Source organism: Cupressus sempervirens, chromosome 1 (assembly GCF_028749045.1).
Source record: "Cupressus sempervirens isolate cs-2001-9-10 chromosome 1, ASM2874904v1, whole genome shotgun sequence".
In the NCBI taxonomy this organism is placed as follows: domain Eukaryota; kingdom Viridiplantae; phylum Streptophyta; class Pinopsida; order Cupressales; family Cupressaceae; genus Cupressus; species Cupressus sempervirens.
The window spans coordinates 695,042,093-695,062,577 of record NC_143118.1 but is presented as its reverse complement, the minus strand read 5'-3'; the positions used below and the strand labels follow the sequence as shown (position 1 = coordinate 695,062,577).

Here is a 20,485-nt window from a genome sequence, read left to right as displayed (position 1 = left end):
TGATGTTGTCCTTGGCATGGATTGGCTTTGTGCCCACAGCGCCAAGGTGGATTGTCGACAGAAGAGGGTGGAATGTGTGGATGATGATGGTATCTCTAGGGAGATCTTCGGAGTGAAGAGGCCAGTATCCCTTCGTATGATTTCCGCTATGCAGCTTAGACGATGCATGCGAAGGGGTTGTCAGTTATTTGCTATCACTATCAGTGACCGAGAGGAAGAATCAGGAAGGGAGCCATCCCTTGATGATTTTCCAATCCTTCAGGAGTTTGCAGATGTGTTTCCCTCGGAGCTTCCTGGTATGCCTCCACTGCGGGCAGTGGATTTCCACATAGACCTAGTACCAGGAGCTGAGCCAGTTTCAAGAGCACCTTATAGGATGACTACTCATGAGCTTAGTGAGCTAAAGGCTCAGTTGGAGGAACTCTTGGAGAAGGGGCATATACGACCTAGTGTGTCACCTTGGGGTGCACCGGTGATTTTTGTCAAGAAGAAAGATGGATCACTAAGGTTGTGTATTGACTATCGGCAATTGAACAAGGTGACCATCAAGAACCGATATCCTCTTCCCAGAATCGATGATCTCTTTGACCAGTTGTAGGGTGCCCGAGTATTTTCAAAGATTGACCTAAAGTCGGGTTACCATCAGTTGAGGATTGTGGATAGTGATATCCCCAAAACAGCTTTTCGTACTAGATATGGCCACTACGAGTTCACCGTGGTACCTTTCGGCCTTACGAATGCTCCTGCTGTATTCATGAGCCTCATGAATGGAGTATTTCGTACCTTTTTGGATAAGTTTGTGGTTGTGTTTCTTGATGACATTCTGATTTATTCTCATGATGAGAGAGAGCATGAAGGGCACTTGAGACAGGTATTGCAAAGGCTGAGAGAGAATCAGTTGTTTGGCAGCTTGTCGAAGTGTGCATTCTTCAGACCCGAGATACATTATTTGGGTCATGTTATATCAGGTGATGGTGTCTCAGTAGACCCATCAAAGATCTGGGCTATCATGGATTGGCCAGCACCCACCAGTGTTACTGAAGTGAGGAGTTTTATGGGGCTAGCAGGTTACTACCGACGCTTCATTTTAGGATTCTCTAGGTTGGCACACCCCATCACTTCTCTTCAGAGGAAGGGGAAGAAGTACGAGTGGACAGAGAAGTGTGGTAGAGCTTTTGAAGAGCTCAAGAGAGCCCTCACGAGTGCACCGATTCTTGCCGTACCAGATCCTGTTGCAGATTTTGTGGTGTGCACCGATGCATCTTTAGATGGTTTAGGAGCAGTCCTTATGCAGGAAGGACGGCCTATTTCCTTTGAGTCTAGGAAGTTGAAGACTCATGAACTCAATTATCCTACTCATGACCTAGAACTAGTGGCAGTGGTTCATGCCTTGGTGAGATGGCGACATTTCCTTCTAGGTCATAGGTTCGAGCTTCATTCCGATCACCAGAGCTTGCAGTACATATTTTCTCAGCCGAACCTTAATGCTAGGCAAAGAAGGTGGACGGAGTTCCTCTGTGAGTATGATTTTGATGTTCATTACATCAAGGGAAAGGAGAATGTGGTTGCAGATGCCCTAAGTAGAAGGCGCCATGAATTTTCATCTGTGACTACTTGCACTGACTTGAGAGAGCGGATTTTGCAGCACTTATCAGCTGATGAGCTTTATGCAGAAGTAAGTCAGTTAGTACATTCTCAGAGACCCTTGGAAGGGAAGTTTGCAGAGTTTTCCTTGGATTCTGATGGACTTTTGCGGCATAGGGGACGTATGTATGTACCTTCCATTGGGGGTTTGCGCGAGCTCATTGTACTTGAGGCTCACAGAGCACCTTATGCAGCACACCCCGGTGTTAAGAAGTTACATGCAGATTTGAGGTAGTTGTATCATTGGCCAGGCATGAGAGTGCATATTGCTAGCATAATTGCAAGATGCCTCTAGTGCCAGAGGGTGAAGGCGGAGCACCGTCATCCTGGCGGGCTTCTCCAGCCGCATGAGATTCCAGTGTAGAAATGGGACACTATATCTATGGATTTTATTGTTGGTCTTCCTATGTCATCTCGTCGCCATGATGCCATTTTGGTGATAGTTGACACATTGACCAAGGTTGCCCATTTCTCACCCGTGCGTACTACATTTACAACACGAGACATAGCTCAGGTGTTCTTGCGGGACATTGTTAGACTTCATGGTGTTCCCCGTAAGATCATATCTGACAGAGACTCTTTGTTCACATCTTCATTTTGGAGAGAGTTGCAGTTGGCTTTGGGCACCAGGCTCAATTTTAGTACAGCGTACCATCCTCAGACCGATGGCCAGACCGAGCGAGTGAATCAGGTTTTGGAGGACATGCTACATATGTACGTGATGGACCATCAGGTCAAATGGGAGGAATACCTTCATCTTGTCGAGTTTGCCTATAACAATGGGCATCATTCTTCCATAGGTATGCCACCGTATGAGGCTTTGTATGGGAGACCGTGCAGGACACCCTTGAGTTGGGATAGGATCGAGGATCGAGTATCCATTGATCCCCAGTTAGTAAAGGAGATGGAGCAGCAGGTGACCCTGATTAGACAGTGCCTAAAAGAGGCACAGGATAGGCAGAAGAAGTATGCAGATGCGAAGAGGACAGATCGAGAGTATCAGGTTGGTGATAGAGTGTTCCTGAGGGTTCGACCACACAAGAGTCCGATTCATTTCGGAAAGGGCTCTAAGTTGGCACCCCAGTTTGTTGGGCCATTCAAGATCCTTGAGAGGATAGGACCTGTTGCATACCGTTTAGCTTTGCCACCTAGCCTGTCACGCATCCACGATGTGTTTCATATTTCAGTACTTAGAGGATACGTTTATGATGAGTCTCATATTATTGATTGGGATGCTTTACAGGTGGGGTCAGATGGGCAGCTAGCACTGGAGCCTATCCGCATTATTGCCCGACGGACCCTAGCACTTCGAGGCCGAGAGCTGGACCAGGTTAGGGTCCAATGGGATTGTTACGATGAGGTCACAGCTTCATGGGAGGATGCAGTGCAGATGAAATCTCAGTACCCGTACCTTTTTGATGAACTCCAGGAGGAAGTTCATGCCTTGTGGGGGAGGATGTGAGGCCTCGCCCCGACCCATCGTAGCATAGTGATACATTACTACTATTTTTGTTATCCGTGACTCGAGATGTCGCGACATTATCTGATCATTAGAACATATTTTATTTTTTTCATGTTGTGTGATGTTAGTTCCAGATATATTTGATGATTTTCATTTAATGATCTTGTATATGTATGTTGACGAAATCAGTAAAATTGAGATTTGATTCAAGATATTTCAATGGTTAAGAATTATGTAGGATGAAGAAACTCTTATTTGATGCATGTTTTAATTTATGAAAATTTTGATACATATACGTTTATATACATGTGACTTTTAGGACTACTGATGTGTGCAATGAGTGTGCAAATATTTAGCCGAGGAACCCTACGGAGGAACAAAAAAAAACTGATCTCCATGTGCTAAAATTTGGAAACCCTATTGTTCGTAATTGTGTTCTTTCAGTGTTGCTTGACACTCGTAAAATGTTTATGTACTTAATTTGTTAGTTAGAGTTGTTAGATGGACCTATTTTATTTCTAGATTTTTTATTTTGACTCTAACCTCTTCCCTAAGGCTTTAAAACATGTTTTTTTTTCTAACCTAAGGGTATGGGTATGGGTTAGGGGTCTTTTCCAACCCCTAAGCCCCTAGCTTTGACTTTTGAGGGCACTCAAAAAGTCCCTTTTTGCCTTTGTGCGAAAATTGCAAGTGGTTGTCATGAGTTGTCTTACCCCACCTCCTTTTTAGGGTTTAACCATGATGTAAGTTGTGTTAGGAGTTTCTAGAGTGGCTAAGTGGGTGGAGATAGTTATTGCTCTTTTTGGGTGGTTGAGTTGGAGGCTTATTAGAGGCCTTCCTTTGTTTAGTGGTGGGGGGTTTACCCAATCTCTACTTTTAGAGAGGATTTCTTGAAGCTTGAAGGAAGGAGGGATACTCTACTCAAATTGGTTCATTGCCATTACCTCTTTGTGAAGGTAGGAAACTCCCATTTCCCCTTATTCAGTGTTTATGATTGGTTTCATGTTCTTGTTACCTTGTTATTGTTTTACTGTTGTATGGTTGTGGGTATGTTGGGAAGTTTTGTAAACCTTGTTATTTTGGTTGTTTTCCTTTCTTGTTTATGTTTGAAATTTTGAGTTTCCTTGCATGGGTGTCTTGGTATTACTCACCCTAGGAGAGGGCAGAAGTGACCGATTTTGGGAGAGGTCTATTTAGTTGGACTCCAACCTGTGTAGAGTCTCTTCTCAAGATGAGAAGAGGGATAAAAGGTAGGGTGTTATGGGCCCCTACCCGTCAGCACAAGCCTGATATGAGTATGGCAAGTTAAAATGGAAGAACGGAAGTTCTTGGTTATTGGCCCCGATTGGGCATCTGAATTGGTGTTGTGCTTGACTTCTCCAGTTGGAAGAATCCACCTCTCCCTAGTCTTGATTCACTGTGAATCTTATTGTGTAAACCATGTATGATTATGCATGCTTGATGTTCTTTTGGGTTCTGCTTGGTTGTCACCCGATCAATTATTGGTTTCTTCCATGGTTCTTGATATGAGATTTAGAAGACATTACAAACTCCTTGATTTGGATCATGAAGGAAATTTGATGAAATTATTGAAAATTGGGATTGAGATCCTATTGTAAATTGTATTTGTTTTTTAACCTTGTTATATATGGCAACGAAGCCGGGTTTTCTTCCAGATTCTTTCCCGGCTGAGCCTTGAATCAGGTTGATAATAAATAAGTGATTGAGAAAATTTTGCTTCTCTTAAAATTTTCGTATTCTATGTTGTCATATGAATGTGTATCAAAGATAAGATGAAACAATGATATCAAATTATGCAAGATTCAAATTGTAAATGTATGGTATTTCCTTGAGTTTGGTATGATTTAGTCTATGTAAGGTTGCGTGGAAAGTGAATTTGCAAGAACATGAAGGAAGGAATTATGTCAAGATATCCAACTTAAATCTGAAAACATGATAGAGAAATAACTTTGTGTATTTGGATACTCCTTTCAAAAGGAATGGAACATTATCATTTTGACCTCTCTTATTGTCTCAAATGCCTTAAGACTAGTTTAGTCATTATGTTGATCCATCAGCTTATTAGACAGTTAAATGAATACGTAGATGGTTATTTCATGTAATATGGTATTATTGAAATGCTTGGCCATTTGAGGTTCATGGAAATAATGAATTAGAAATTCATAGGAGAATGCATACACCTATTGTGGTATTATAATTGCAAAAGAAAAATATACATTGAGTTCCAAGAGAGAGTAGAGAAATTATCAAATAACCCACCTACAGGATTCTGGAATTTGTATGGCAAACACATATTTAGTTGATTCTATTACAGGCTAATAAAATAATAGATTCCTCAATGAAATAATAAATTTAAAAATATATATATAATAATAACAATTCTTTTATATATATATATATATATATATATATATATATATATATATATATATATATATATATATATATATATATATATATATATATATATATATATATATATATATATATATATATATATATATATATATATATATATATATATATATATATATATATATATATATATATATATATATATATATATCTAAGCTACTAAAGTCTTTTCTCACCATATAATCTTTATGCATTAAGTCCTCCACCCGCTTGAAGCCAACTCGTAGGAGGGTCATGATGACCCTTTTGTATTGGTGAGGACGTCAATCTCAGGTGACATCACCTTGTACTTGTGCAGGGGTCGACTTCCTTCTTGGAAAGCGCAGAGATTTTAAAACAACCATAGTATTTATGCTGAAGATATCCTTAGGGTCGATTGGTGGGAGTACCTATGTACTAGGCATTGTTGGAGTAGTGTCATCCTATGTAATGATGTCACCTGCCATGCTTCCCCTTTTTTGGCGCCAATTTTGGGTTGCGTGAAGGTGTGTTAAAGATTAGACTATGTGTTTCATCCACCTTCCTCACCAATCACTTTCTTAGGGAGCTTTTGGTTGGTGGACTTGCTGTCCCATGTACTTGGGTCAGGTCCACTTGGGTCTGCGTGTTGCAGACCCTCGGGTTGTGTGGGTATGCTTGGGATTCGCCCAAGCCCTTCTTGGGTGAGGAGTGTGTAGGGTGGAGAGTAGGGTTTAAGGAAAAAAAAGGGGTAGTATAGAAAGTTAGCAATAAGTGTTAGGGGTTAGTAGGTTAGGGTTAGCTTGTTAGGTGTAGGTTAGTAGGTTTTTATTTATTTATTTATTTTAGTTTGAGTTTTATTCAATATTGTAAACTTTTGTTAGAATGTAAGGGGTTAGGATAGTCCTAATTAGATTAGGTTAGGTTTGTGTTAGTTTAATCGAGACTTGGTTAGCAATTGTTTAAATTTGTTTTTTTTTTTAATTTAAAACATTTTAAATTAAGTAAAATGGATATTTATTTTGAAAAGTTTCCAATTTCATAATGTAATTAGTAAACTTAATTTTCGGTTAGAAAGTTTTAAATAGTGGAAGATAGTGTCATTTTAAATAATTGTTTCTTATTATTAAAAGTTAATGTAATAACATAAGTTTATTGATATAAATCTGATAACTAAAGTTTCAAATCTTAAATTTTAATAACCATCCCTTTGTTTATAATCTTCAGACGTAATGTAGATAACCTGTACTAAAACTTCTACCTCAATCATATCAAACTTAGAGCATGTTTAATTATTAGTTTGTTATCAAAAAAATTTGTGTGTGTGTGTGTTTATGCCTTCAGGTTTTGGGCATGACACATGGCATCAACAGGCATCCCAAAATTGGGAAGGGGATTTTGATCGAGGCATGGGCTTGTGTTATTAAAAATGTAAGAATTTAAGGTGCTAATATTAAAGCCAGGACTATCTTGCTCATTGGCGTCTCATGCAAAACTACTGTTGTTTGGAACCCATCCAGATTAATTGGGGAAAAGCATATTCCTACCCTATTGAATTAGAATTCATTTAAGATGATGGAGCATGTCTTTCATCATGGAATGATTAGACTATATCATTTGATATCATATTCAAAAGCTCCATCTATGGTCTGTGTCTTTTTGAAAACCTTAATCGTACTTTGCATTTCAAGCATGTAGATAATGTAAGGTGTAAAACTACTCTAAATATCTTTGAGTGCATACACTATCCTATAAAACCATAGAAATGGTTAATGGAGTTAGAGCATTTATTATAGACTATACTAAATAAAAGAAATTGATGTCTATTCTATTGTATGCATTGGCATCATCCAATCAAATTCTAGAGCCAAAAATTAAAATTTGTCTAGAATAGAAGAAATAGAAGAAGAGTTCTAAACTAGACAACTCTATGGTAGACTCAAAATATAAATTTACCAATATATAATCAAAGGAAAAAAGATTCTATGCCAGATAACTTTACCAGAAAGTCCCAACACTGAATCAAGTTGAAAGTCAAGGGACTTTTTATTACAGATCATGTGAGGACCAAACCCTCAAAAGTATAATATAAATAAAGTTGACATAATGAATTCCTTGTTGGCTATAATTATGGGTCTGTCATGAAGTTTATCTGATGTAATGGTTATTTGTTATACTATAACTATTTTGCATCTGGTCAAATTCAACACTGCATTCTTTCTAACAAAAGATTTACAACTTTATCCAAAGCTTCTTCAACCCAAATAAATAAAAAAAATGATGAGGACATAGTGCAATATACAACTAAATTGAAAAACCTATAGATAGTGTTAGCCTTTAAGAATTTGATATTTGAATACCTGATGATTCTATAAGTACAAGGTAGTACAGAGAAAGAGAATAGACTGCTAATGGCCAGACTAGATAGGAAACCACTTATTGTCAACATTAGAGAAACAAACTATGATTCAAGGAAAAAAGACAACATTATCAATCAAAAATGTACTTTCACTAATAGAATTGAATAGTTCGATATAACCCACTTAAAAAAATAAAAAGCTAAGGAACACCCACCTATAGAAATCAATGCTCAAGCACCCAAAATTTAACTTTCTAAGGTTGAAGTACAACCATTTATAGAAATTAATCTCTCAAGAATACCTTCTTGTAGAAATATAATTGCGCAATAACTTGTAGCATTCTAATAATAAACTTCAAATATGCTACCTCATAAAATTTATAGGACTATACATGCCCACTGATACAACAAAATTTAGATGTGCAAGGATAGAAAAATGATAAAAATGGATGGCTGATGCACAACCACTTACATAATTAAAATGCTCACCCACACCCATTTATTGAATTCAAAGTTTAAAGGATGTTGTAATCAGGTGAACCCACTTATTGAGTTCAAAGATCTAGATGAGCTCATTTATCATACAAAAAAGATAGGAATCATTAAGGCAAATAAATTTTTTAATTATACTGGTCTATGTTACAAAAATCCATCCAAAACAAAAAAAATGTAGTGGTTATAAGCTACTCTCTTCTTCCTTATGATGTCCACACTCAATTAAGGCCTATTTATTTTGAGAGTCCAAATGACAAAAGGAAAAAAATTAGTGAGGGTGAACCTATTGATGATAAAAAGATCTATTCTTTCATCTAATCGGGTACCTATTCTTGGTCCAATTAACAAACCTAGACCTATTGAGTCTACTATAGACTATGTCAAAATTGTTGCCTTCTGGCATTTTTGATCATCTGCATTATGTTGGAGAGCAGTTTCCCACAATTTCAGAGCCTTGGGATTCTCCATCACCCTCATTTGATCATACCAATTATTCTTCAAAGCAAGGGGAGTGGTAGATGTGGGGGACACAACAACTTGGTCAGTTTGGAATTGGCTCTTTTCAATCTTTGGAGTGGGAAAAATATTTGATGAGGCCTATGCTAGAAAAGGATATCCAATCTCCATTTAAATTGAAATACCACATTGCTTTTGTTTTCTCTCAACAACCGACCCTTGGAATCCCTAACAAAGGTGTATATCTAGTGTCAAGCAGTAGTAACTTGTGGTTGAACGTACCAACATTTGGATCAATTGTGAATAGCTTGGAAGGTCACAACCAACATCAATAACCTCCCATCCATGCAAATAGCATTAGTCAAGGGCCAACAAGATTGACATTTGATTCTTTAATTCTTACAAATGGTCACTCCTATGAGTAATTTTTCAACAAATTTTTGTCCAAGTAAGACTCATTTGTGCTTTTTTATTATTATTGAGTTCAACTTGAATAGATATTTTTTCAAATAAAGAGATAGTATATCATGGTTGAAGTAATTAGTAAATTACTAATCTGTTGGATTTCAAATACCCTAAGATTTTTCACTGATACAAACTTCCACCCCATATTACTGATTACTACTTTAGAGGCCCCCTTAAACAATCCTAACTAATGTACAAACAAGGTATATCAACCTACTCTGAACATGCACATTAGGTGTAGAAAGGTTCCTAACAATACTAACATTTTATGATATAATGTGTCCTATCAGTTTTTAACTAGTAACTATAAACATATAATAGAAATAATTGTCAATCTCCAATAATTACTGGACTCCCAGTATATATTTTTGATTCCTTGAAGCCTCTAGTGTCTAGGGCCAACAAATATGCCAGTTGAACATCTATATTTCTCCATACCCTTCATCTTCTCTACCATCGCATTGCAACTAGTAATACTTGTCTGGTGCTGTGGATTTTTGTCATTGAAACCTGCGGTAAAAATAAAGCTTATGATGAAAAGAAGTGAGGCCTAGTGACTTGGAGAGTTTAATAGACAGAAGGAAAAATTGTAAAAGTAATGCAAAGAGTCTGAAGTAGGCAACGTATAAATCTATACACATAAATGTGTACTAAAAGTCAAGTCTTTCACAGAAGATGGATTGACTAAATGTAGCATTGGGCCACCACAAATGACCTGTCAAGCTTCTTGTCAAATCTAGGTGACAATTATTTGATTTCACTCTTGCTTAAATAGACATTGTCTATTTCCTGCTTCAATGGGCAACCATCGACTGTATTCCGTAAATTACGCAAACCTAAAAATCTATGAGACTTTGAGCTCAATTACATGGTACTATCAACCTAAGAATGAAACAATCTCATTATGTTGAGCACTAGATTCAAAATCCTAGTCAAACTTTAGATGTTTTCTTGAGAGGACAAACACCCCCAAAATGAAAATTAAACAAAGCCCCAAGATATGCAAACAAGATGGTGTGTGGGGGATCTTGGATCCCCCAAGATTAATTAGGCCACACCAACCTCACTAAATCCCCAACCTGAAATATCCAAATTGATTAAATGATGGAATACAACATCCACTAAGCTTAACTCTTGACTCCCCAACCTGAAATACCCAAATTGATAAAATGGTGGAATACAACATCCACTAAGCTCAACTCTTGAGATTGAAAATGTTTGAAAAGACCCAATGCGTAGAGGGTTGAGAAGATCATGGAATAATAAGCAGATCTTGGCTAAATTTGAATCTATAACCTAACAAATCAAATGCAATAAACTACTTATAAAGACGTAGATTTTTTCTTTTCACTTCTCTGTCTTCTGTATTCTTTGAATCTTTGTATACTATATATTTCTCCATGAAACAGATCTACTGTAACGAGCTGTTTAGTACAATGACCCAGATCTCAACACAAACATTTTAGTAAAAATGTAGAGTTTACATAAACCTGGTAGGGAAGATGAGCATCAAACGTTGGAAGCAGGAGGGTAGAAGCGACAGGGATAGGCATGGGTATTGAGCGCCTCCACAGCCCCAGGAAACGTGCCTAACATGAGGCCACAATAGACCTCTCTGCCTCCTTAACAGCCGCTTCCAAAGTCCCAACTAGATCCTTGAAAATGTCGTCCAAAATACCTCTGTCCAAGGCATTCTGTGTGTTCCACTTGAGGACACCCATCACCATATCGTGTAGAGTAGTAGTCTCTAGCTTGTGGCTTCTATTTAGAATCAGATGAAAAAAACCGATTATCCTCATTTCCATGAGACCCACATGACCTACCCTCTGTATGACTGATTATACTTTTATATCGCACAGAAATTTTCAATAACAGTAAGGAGATTTTAGATCGCTATCAATCTCTTCACCGGCATTGTTTTCTACAATAAACACAAGGGTGAGTGAGTAGCCGAGTTGGTGTGAAGGCGAGTCGTGAGGCGTAGTGTTAGGCTAATGATCCCGGTGCTACGCATCAACTCCGGTTCGAGTCACACTAGGTTTACCACAAACCCTTTTGCCAATAGTGGCATGTTGTGATGGTTAAGTTGTTGCGTTGTTATCCTTGCCATCCATGTTCAAATCTCATGGGGATGAGGTCCCCCGTTTGTGGCCTCACTGGTTCATAGCTCCAGGTCAAAGCGTTTGTGGTACCGGTGGGCGTGTCGCGCCAGCGCTACCGGTCACGTTAAAAAGTTTACCAGGCGCATTTTTTTTAAAAAAAAAAAAAAAAAAAAACAATAAACACCCTAATATTTGTAAAATATAATTTTTAGGGTGAACAACCCCTAGACCATCAATAGGTGACAAATCTGGAAATGCCCCGAACGACAATTTCCCCAAACCATTCAGTTTGCAAACTAATCCATATTTTAACTGCTTCTACCTCTGTCGCACTTCGTCGTATTTGCCAACTCTTCCTCGATGTTTGGTACAATCTTTTCTTTTCAGCGGGAAAACTTAATTTTCCTTAGTCTTTGTTTCTAATTTGAAATAATTAAAATGGTTTTAGTTTTAAATTAAAAATGGCAAAATTAATAATTTCAATATTTAAGACAAAATATTAATTTTGTCTCTAAAAGATGTCTTCAATTACTCTTTTATGTAGTAGTGCCGTTTACGTGGAGAAGAGAATCTGGCCAAGTTGGAATAAGGACGCTAATGTTTCAGGAGTGGTCCTAACGTAGGACATAAGGCATCTAACCATAGATGGTATAAAAAATACCTAGCATCACATTCAGAAGAAATAAAGGAGTATAGTATATAGACAAACATATTTGGAACTCAACGTCCCATCTTTCATATCCTGTTTTCCCGTCGATGGAGCACATCACAGCAGAACGTCACCAAGGAGGATAAAACACTGATTATGGGAAACCATTAGTAAGTCCAGCGAGTGGAATTATGTGGTATGTAAAAACATGTCCACGATGGGATGAAAATGGCAAGATGAAGCAAGATATGAAGAAACATATAAATTGGATGATAATCACATTCAGCACCATCAGCCCAGATTCATTATACAGTCAAGAAACTGGAGTCTTGATAACACATAAAGATCATTCCGGTTACAATGCTCGAGAAAATAGTTTTACGGGATCACTCCAGAAAACTAATATATTTGAATCAATTAGTAATCAAGGCAGATCGTTGGAGTAAGGAATTATATATATATATATATATATATATATATATATATATATATATATATATATAATAGTGAGACATATCACAAGTATAAAGATGTCATATCATATAAGGGCCCGTTTGGCGAGCAGAATACAAGTGGAATAGGCATATGTAAATTCCAAAATTTTTGAATTTCTCATTTGGATGCACCAAAACGGAATTGGAATATGAAGTAAAATAGGAATATGTATTCCAATTTTGGCCTAAAAATGGGGTTTTGCAATTCCACCCAAATAGGTGTTATTGGACTACATATTCCTATTCCACTTTTTTCAATTTTAGAAAACATAAATTTTGGGGTCCGCAAATTCCCATCAAATATTAGCTGAACCAAGTAGAGAACATGAATACGTAGCCCCATTTTCTATTCCAGAATACATATTCCTATTCCCCTATTCCTATTCCTGCAGCCAAGCATTCCCTAAAAGTGAATAAGTAATTCTTCAGTGTATACATAGATTAAGAAGAATCAAATAATTTATTCTTATTCACATATCAGTAAAGGAAATAGTACCTGAAATATAGTGGAGGAACATCAAAACTCGTGAGGTATATAGAATGAAATCAAAAACAACAATAGAGCACTTTAGATTGGCTATTGAAATGCTTTGAAAAGACACGCAACAAGATAAGTAATTAGTTGTACTTTTGAGAAGATAACCATTGCAAGAATAGATATTTATGATGGATATAAGCACCACCTCATTCTATGTAATAACCATTAAGAATTACCTCAGGCATAGAAGTATAATTGTCAGGAGCAACAATAAGACAATATAATACTGTATAGTAAATTGCCTAACCCAGTCACAATAGAGATCATAGTGGCCATTGTATGAACTTCAAATTAATTGTAATATCAACTAAGGATTCATCTAGTCACCTAATTCACCAAGAATAAGAGACAGGGATATTGGTCATCTAACTTGATGTTATCAATTCTTTGAGCTGATAATGGTATTAGGATTATAAGAGTCAAGAATTAAGTTATTTAACCTTAACTTCAAGACATCTAGATTAAGGGACATTACATCATTGCCTTATCACATTACTCTTGACCACTCATGGACATAGTTTCTTTGGCACACTTGCATCAATGACAGCTAGATGACTATACCTGTAGCTGGGGAGCAGCTCGAAGAAGTCTTACTTTTCCAAGTATTGTTTTTACAAAACATTTTTATGTAATGTATTTCCTTTTATATTTATGCTCTTACTTTGATATTGTAGATTTATATAATCTTCATTGGAATGAACATGGAGATGAGAATTATAGAAATATCTCAATAATCTTCATTGGAGGTTGTCATTGCAATGTGAAGGGTAGTGAGAATGGTGATAAAACAATGGTATGAAATGGATAGTCATTATTATCCAACACAAATAGTTACATAACAATGGTTGAATGTCATATTAGTGATCAATATTATCTTGTTTTAAAGGGAAAAACCTTCAAAAAATATATATATTTGATATGTTTGTGATCAAAGAGCACTGCAATAAATCAATACTATCATTCACAAACATTCAATAAATGTCATGAAGAGATAACAATGGATGGAGAATGTCAAAGTAATGACCTTTATTAAAGGTGAAAGATAATCTAAATAGTAAAGACAATAAACTTCAATATCATAGATACAAGTAGTAACAGTGATGCTATCTCGAGAGAATGTGAATGCCACTAATATGGAGATCAAAATAAATGTAAAAAAAGTAATCTCGCAGATGAAGGTTAATAGAAATGCTAATCACAAGATCAATATTGATGGATACTATTCTTGAATCACAATAATAATCAAATGAATTTCTTCTAGCAGTCACAAAGGTATTCATTTGACAAAATGAATGAGAATTGTCTATCTTGAATCACATATGTCATTCATATACCAAAAAGAATTAGCTATTAATAAATGAAAAAGGTTGATATAAAAGTTCAATAAAGAGTACTGATGAGAATTCTTAGCAGAGTGAGGGGTTCTATAACATGATTCAGCACAGAGCTGAAGATTCAGCTCACTGGCTAAGATGGCAGTAAGGAACAAAGATGATAAAAAATATTTTGAGAAGGTTATAGCAATTTAGGGAAGAAGTTAGGTGTTATTTAATTAGCCAATAGGCTATTATAGGTGGGCATTTTGCACAAAACCTGTCGATTAGTAAAAATCAGTAGGTTTTAAATCCGCTCATTGAGCAATAAATGAGAATCTTCGACGATCTTTGCAAAATCAAATATCTCACTGAAAATTAGAAAAGAAAGATCAGGCAATGGCACCACTATCCAAAAATGTGTGACGATTTACTTCTTCACATTTGGGCACTAAGACTTGGTTTTTATCTATCAAGCAGTAGTATACCATCATTAGGGTGAAATTTGAGAGCAAAGTGGACATGATTGTTTGTCACCTTGTGAAATATGCGTACATGGTGTATTACTGCCATGAATTACACGGGCCAAAGGCTGCAAGAATTCTGGTAAAGGGCAAAGATGGTAAGATGATGTAGGCAGCAGCCATCTGTCACACGGACACCAGCGCTTGGAATCTGGAACACATGACACTGCAGAAGTTCAACTTGAAACCACCTGGTGCTTCTGTCTTTACAATTAAGAAAAACCTTGAATGTATTGGAGCTAACTGAGATTGACAACGTGATGCTTTCCTTCTCTCCCTTTGTATAAATAGATAAATAAATATGTTTTGTGTGTTAGGGAGTAGCAGTAAACTCTCTTGGTCTGACGAGCAGAAGATCTCTTTCTATCATCTATCACTGTACTAGTGCACTCCTGCAACTTCAAATGAGTAGAAGAGATTCGAACTCGAGCCGCTCTGTTCGAATGGCATTCTCCACCTGACATACGCTCTGAATCCATCTCTTACTCTGAGTGGAATGGTCTCAATCTCGTGATTTCCTTGGGTGACCATCCATGGCCTGCTACTTGTCAGAGGCTCTACCAACTCACCAAAAGAGTCCCACAGAGGCTGATATGTGTCTGCATACGAAAGGTCTCCAGGCAGAATGAAAACATCATACTCCATCTTTTGAATCTGGACTAATGTGGATTTTGTCGCCTGTTTGTCCCGGATCACCTGCAAAGCATTATCAATACCTAATTATCTTGTGAATTTCCTGAGAATAAGAAACCTCACTGCCAAAAGACGCTAAAATCTGAGGCTGATTAGCAGGAAATATACCTACCTACAATTGCAAAGTGGTGGGAAAGTTCAAAGGTGGAGTCTTGAATTTGAATCTGGCCCCCGTTCCGCCACAACGGTAATAATAAATTGTATTTGCAGAGAGTGGTCCGATCACCACATTGTGAATGCTACCGGAATCGTAGGATACAAAGGAATACGAAGTATTGTTTCCTGTTGCAGAGGAGGTGTAATTTCCAGGGGATGTTCCGTACTCAACGAGTGAGGGCACACTAAAATCCTCTGTGATCGATGAAACCCTCATGCGATCACTTCCTACCAGAGATATATGCACCTACCCATAGTACAAATTCTCCAAAAAGTAAATCCAGAACTCTCAGAAAGCATAATCCAAAATGAAAAGATTAAATTTCAATACCTGGTGCGGATCTTGGTCTGTACCTGCTTTGAGAGAGCGGAGGCAAAAAGATCCAGATACATATGCTGCAATTATAACTACCAAATAAAACACTTTGCAGAAACTCATCTCTCTTTCTGCCGCTCTAGTTTTGCTTCTCAGAATACAACTGAAAAAAGTGGTATTTATTCACATCAAGTTATGCACTTGGGATATCCTTTTACGGAAGCTGATAAAACCCTGAAATTGAGCAAGTGTGAACTGAGCTATTATAAAAGTGTCCTATGCAGCTGTTTTTAGATTTTTTTAAAACAAGAGTTTCAATAAATGAAGAAAATTGAGTAAATCAGAAATTTGTTCGAGCAGTTAATTTTAAGATTTAGATTTTAAAGAGGGGTTTTTTGGTCTACACATTTTTAACTTAAAAAAACTTTTAAAACTTTTTTAAAAGTTTCCAGTATTTTTTCTTTATGTATGCTGAACTTGATAAACAAAGTTTCTTTTACATTTGTGGAGTGGTTTGAGCACTCTCAGGTGACAACCAGTCATTAATTTCTCTGTTTCACTCTCAAATTTCACCTCAATGATGATATACTCCTACTTCATAGATTTTTACATCTTCTAATGATTTACTACTGCAAACATTATCGGGAGTCACCACCACTGAATTTGGTTGTCATCACAGAATCTAAGGATTTCTTTGTTTTGCAATTATTCTCATCAGAGATGGATTGATGTTGAATCACTACTCATGAAACATGGGTCAATGAGTTTGACTCAAAATCACACCTGATAGCAATATCACAATCTATTTTGAAGCTTTCCTCAAAAAAATTATTAGGCTGACTATTTGATTTGTTTCAGTAACTGAAGTAAGCTTCTTTGTTTACTTATGCATGCCACTGATTTTTTTTTTGAATGGATCCCAACAACATGTAAACTCAATTTAATTTACTTGTAAATATAGGAATAGACTAAATGACCAAAAGTTGGGTCCTAGTTAAGGTACATAGAGTTTTTTCACTCAATGGGAAAATCTCAGTGTAGGGTATTGAAAGGATTTCAAAAGCTATTATGTTTATCTTGAAATTGAATGTTTGATTGAAAATATAGAGGTTCTCAATTGATATTATGCTTTTTGTATAATTAAATTTTTCTGGTAGACATTAACTCATGTAACTATAGTTACCAGGTTCAAAAAATTCAGCTCATTTAGGATGTCTAGGAAGTCAAGAAACTTTCATCTCCAGAATTTTCAGTAAAAGTTTATAGTTACACATGCAACCATAGTTACATGGTTGAAAAAATTATGTTCATTCAGGAAGTCAAAAAACTTTGGATGTCCTGAATTTTCAAAATAACATTTGATAGAATTTCTATAGAAATATATTACTTTAAGACCAAATCAACAAATTTTGCCTGGCCAAAAAGTGCAAATTTGGCTAGGTTTGGTAACTAAGAATGTAAAAAGCTTCAATCCATAGTCATAAAAACTCAAGTTCAAATTTTTCCTTAGTAATCAATGTTTTCAATTTTTAAGAGTTATTTATGATATTCAAGTAAAACTTATGATGCTAAAATATTATCTTTTTAAGAGTGTTTATACTTTCACACTCCATATATTTTTATTTAAGGTAGTTCACAAAGGAATTATGTATACAAGAACTTGTCTTGACGCCTCCTACAACTATGTTGGGCCTGCCAAGCAAAAGATATGCTCAAATATCTAAAACAATTTTTTTTAAGTGTGTTTAAGCTTTCACAATTCATAATTAAATTAAGGTGATTCACAAAAGATTGTGTATAAAAGAACTTGTCTTAACACCTCCTACAACTAGAAGTGGCCCATCCAAAAAAACTTCAAATACATTTTTGATGCTCAAGTCTCAAACAATTCTTTCTACTCTCCGCATATAATTAATATGCACAAAACCATCATTTCACACTCTCAAGCAAGAGCTCAAATATTCTGAAATATTAGGAGTGATGGCTATGGGCAAAGTTTAAATCTTTATTTACATAGTTGGAATTAGATCAATTATGGAAACCCCTCCAAAGGAAAAAGTTAGAACAATGTCAAACCACCACAACATTTTTGGGGCAATAAAGACCAAGATTGATCAGCCACTCGCTGAGCCCCAACAGAAAATAAGTTTTAACCTTTTCAAATTGTATACATAAATCCACACCAAAATAGCAAGCAATGATTTCCAAGGACCTACAAAAACTTGAATGAACAATTTGGGCTCCACACACAAAATGGGCGTGTAACTTGTAATAGAAATGAAAAAATTTGGAGCTTGAGTCTCGACTTATTGATATGAAATAATAGAAAAAGGAAGGTTTTCTCCAATTTGTGAATTTTCTCTTATAATGGTATCTTTGACCAAAAAATATAACTAAACCAGACACATTAATATAGTTTGACATTGGCAAAATCTCAAGACATAATGGCTATGGCATGAAAAATAAAAATAAGACAACTTCAACATCGAGTGTCTATCAGTGTAACTCTTGCATCTTCTTCAGATGCAACTGCTAGTTAATAGTTGATATTGGTTGTTAATGTAAAGCTCTACTTCTATAGTCATATAGCACATGATGCATGATCAACCACCAAAATAATGATCTTGACAAGGGAAAGTATGACAGTTGCATCCATTATACTAAAGATCAAGTCTTGAGAATATGTGAAACTCTATCAAGGGATAACAAAAGTCAAAGACATAGTAGAGTCATTGTACTAAAAACTAGTGGTATTGAGAGCTAAAAATATGTGTAAAGTGAGTAACAATTATATAACCAATCTCTTTTTCTAAATGGAAAAAATTGACATTCATTTGAATCTTCACTTTTGTTGATCATATACCTTGGATGTTTATTTGGTGTCTAAACCAATGAATGAGCTAGAAAAAATTCAAGTAGTTTCTATTATTAGGGTATGTACAGGATCATGGTGTGCCAAAAAGTGGCGATCTAAAAAATTTGTAGTTCTGAAATATCTCAAACCATTTCAAAATCTATTCCAACTTTTTTCCCACCCACCCTAATACTAAATGGAAACAATTAATATCTTTATAAGGTCTAATATATCTTTTGATACCAAACCTATATGGTCAACTTAAAAAACATCCTTAAAATGTGTTTTTGGCTTGTTTTTATGTGATTTTTACTTCAAACATGTAGCTGGTGACCTTTTTTCCACCAAAATTTGATGAAATGAAAAGGGTTTCTTCAGAGTGTTCTTATCTTTCCATAAATGTAAGGTTTGTCAAATTATGAGTTTAGTAAGTAATTATTACTTATTTTCTAATAGAGTTATGTATAAAGTGCTGACTAACACACTACTTGAAAAACAACTATAACTTTCAAATGGTACAACATTTTTTAAATCCAAAAGATGCATCATATTCTATGTTTTTTCTACTTTAAGGGGAAAAAAATGAAAAATTGAATTTTCCAAAGTTTTGAATTAGTTAGGGTGGTCAGATGCGAGAGTTTTTTAATTCCAAAAATACTAAAGTCAAAAATTTATTATTTATTATTTAATTAGAATAAAAATACCCAAAAATATGTGTCACATCTAGGCACGAGCCTACTACTTATATCTAGAATATTGTTAAAAAATATTATCATTTGGTTTTGATTAAGGTGGTCAGACATACATCTACTTCTTATTTTTGTTTTGAAATGTTTGTAATATTGCATTGAAATTCAAAATTTTGACCAATAAATTTTTGTTTTTTGAGATAAGTCCTAGTAGTTTAGAAACTCGATTCAATTTTCTAGAGATTATTTTCTCTCAACTTTTTGATATAATTCAAAAATTTTGATAAGTCCTAGTAGTTTAGAAACTAGACTCAATTTTCTAGAGATTCTTTTCTCTCATAACATTGTCCTAGTATCTTTGTTTTGCCTTTTTAAAATGTGATATCTATATAACATAGTCTTTGTGTCTAGCATTGTAACGCCCCACTAAGGGATCCAAACAAAATAATCTAAGTTTTTACTAAGTTTGCCAACATTTTTTTTTTTTAAACAAGAAAGATAAATCATACACATCAAACATATAGTAGCGGAAGCAATAACATTCAATTAATTACAAGCATACATAACAAGTTACATTCCTTAAGGATCCCAAGACATCGAATCACATTTAAATTTAATTAATACTAAATCCATCAAATACCACATCCATATGAGAGAATAATTAAAAAGTTCAATGTCCATTTAAATAATATACATTTGTTCCAAATGCTAGTTGGCAATAAAATTTAGAATGCTCAATCATCCATTGTACATGTCATGGGGTATGAAAGGCGAAAAGAATATACATTTATAAAAATAGAATTACATCATTCCTTTCAAATCCATGATAAAAAGTATAGTACAATAAATGAAACCATCCATCCTATGGACATAACTATCCAT

At 35.6% G+C, this 20,485-nt stretch overlaps 1 pseudogene; it reads right to left on the bottom strand.

Moving 5' to 3' along the window:
- Positions 1 to 15,276: 15,276 nt before the first annotated feature.
- Positions 15,277 to 16,183, bottom strand: LOC149579842 (purple acid phosphatase 22-like; annotated as a pseudogene).
- Between the last annotated feature and the right edge of the window lie 4,302 nt (positions 16,184 to 20,485).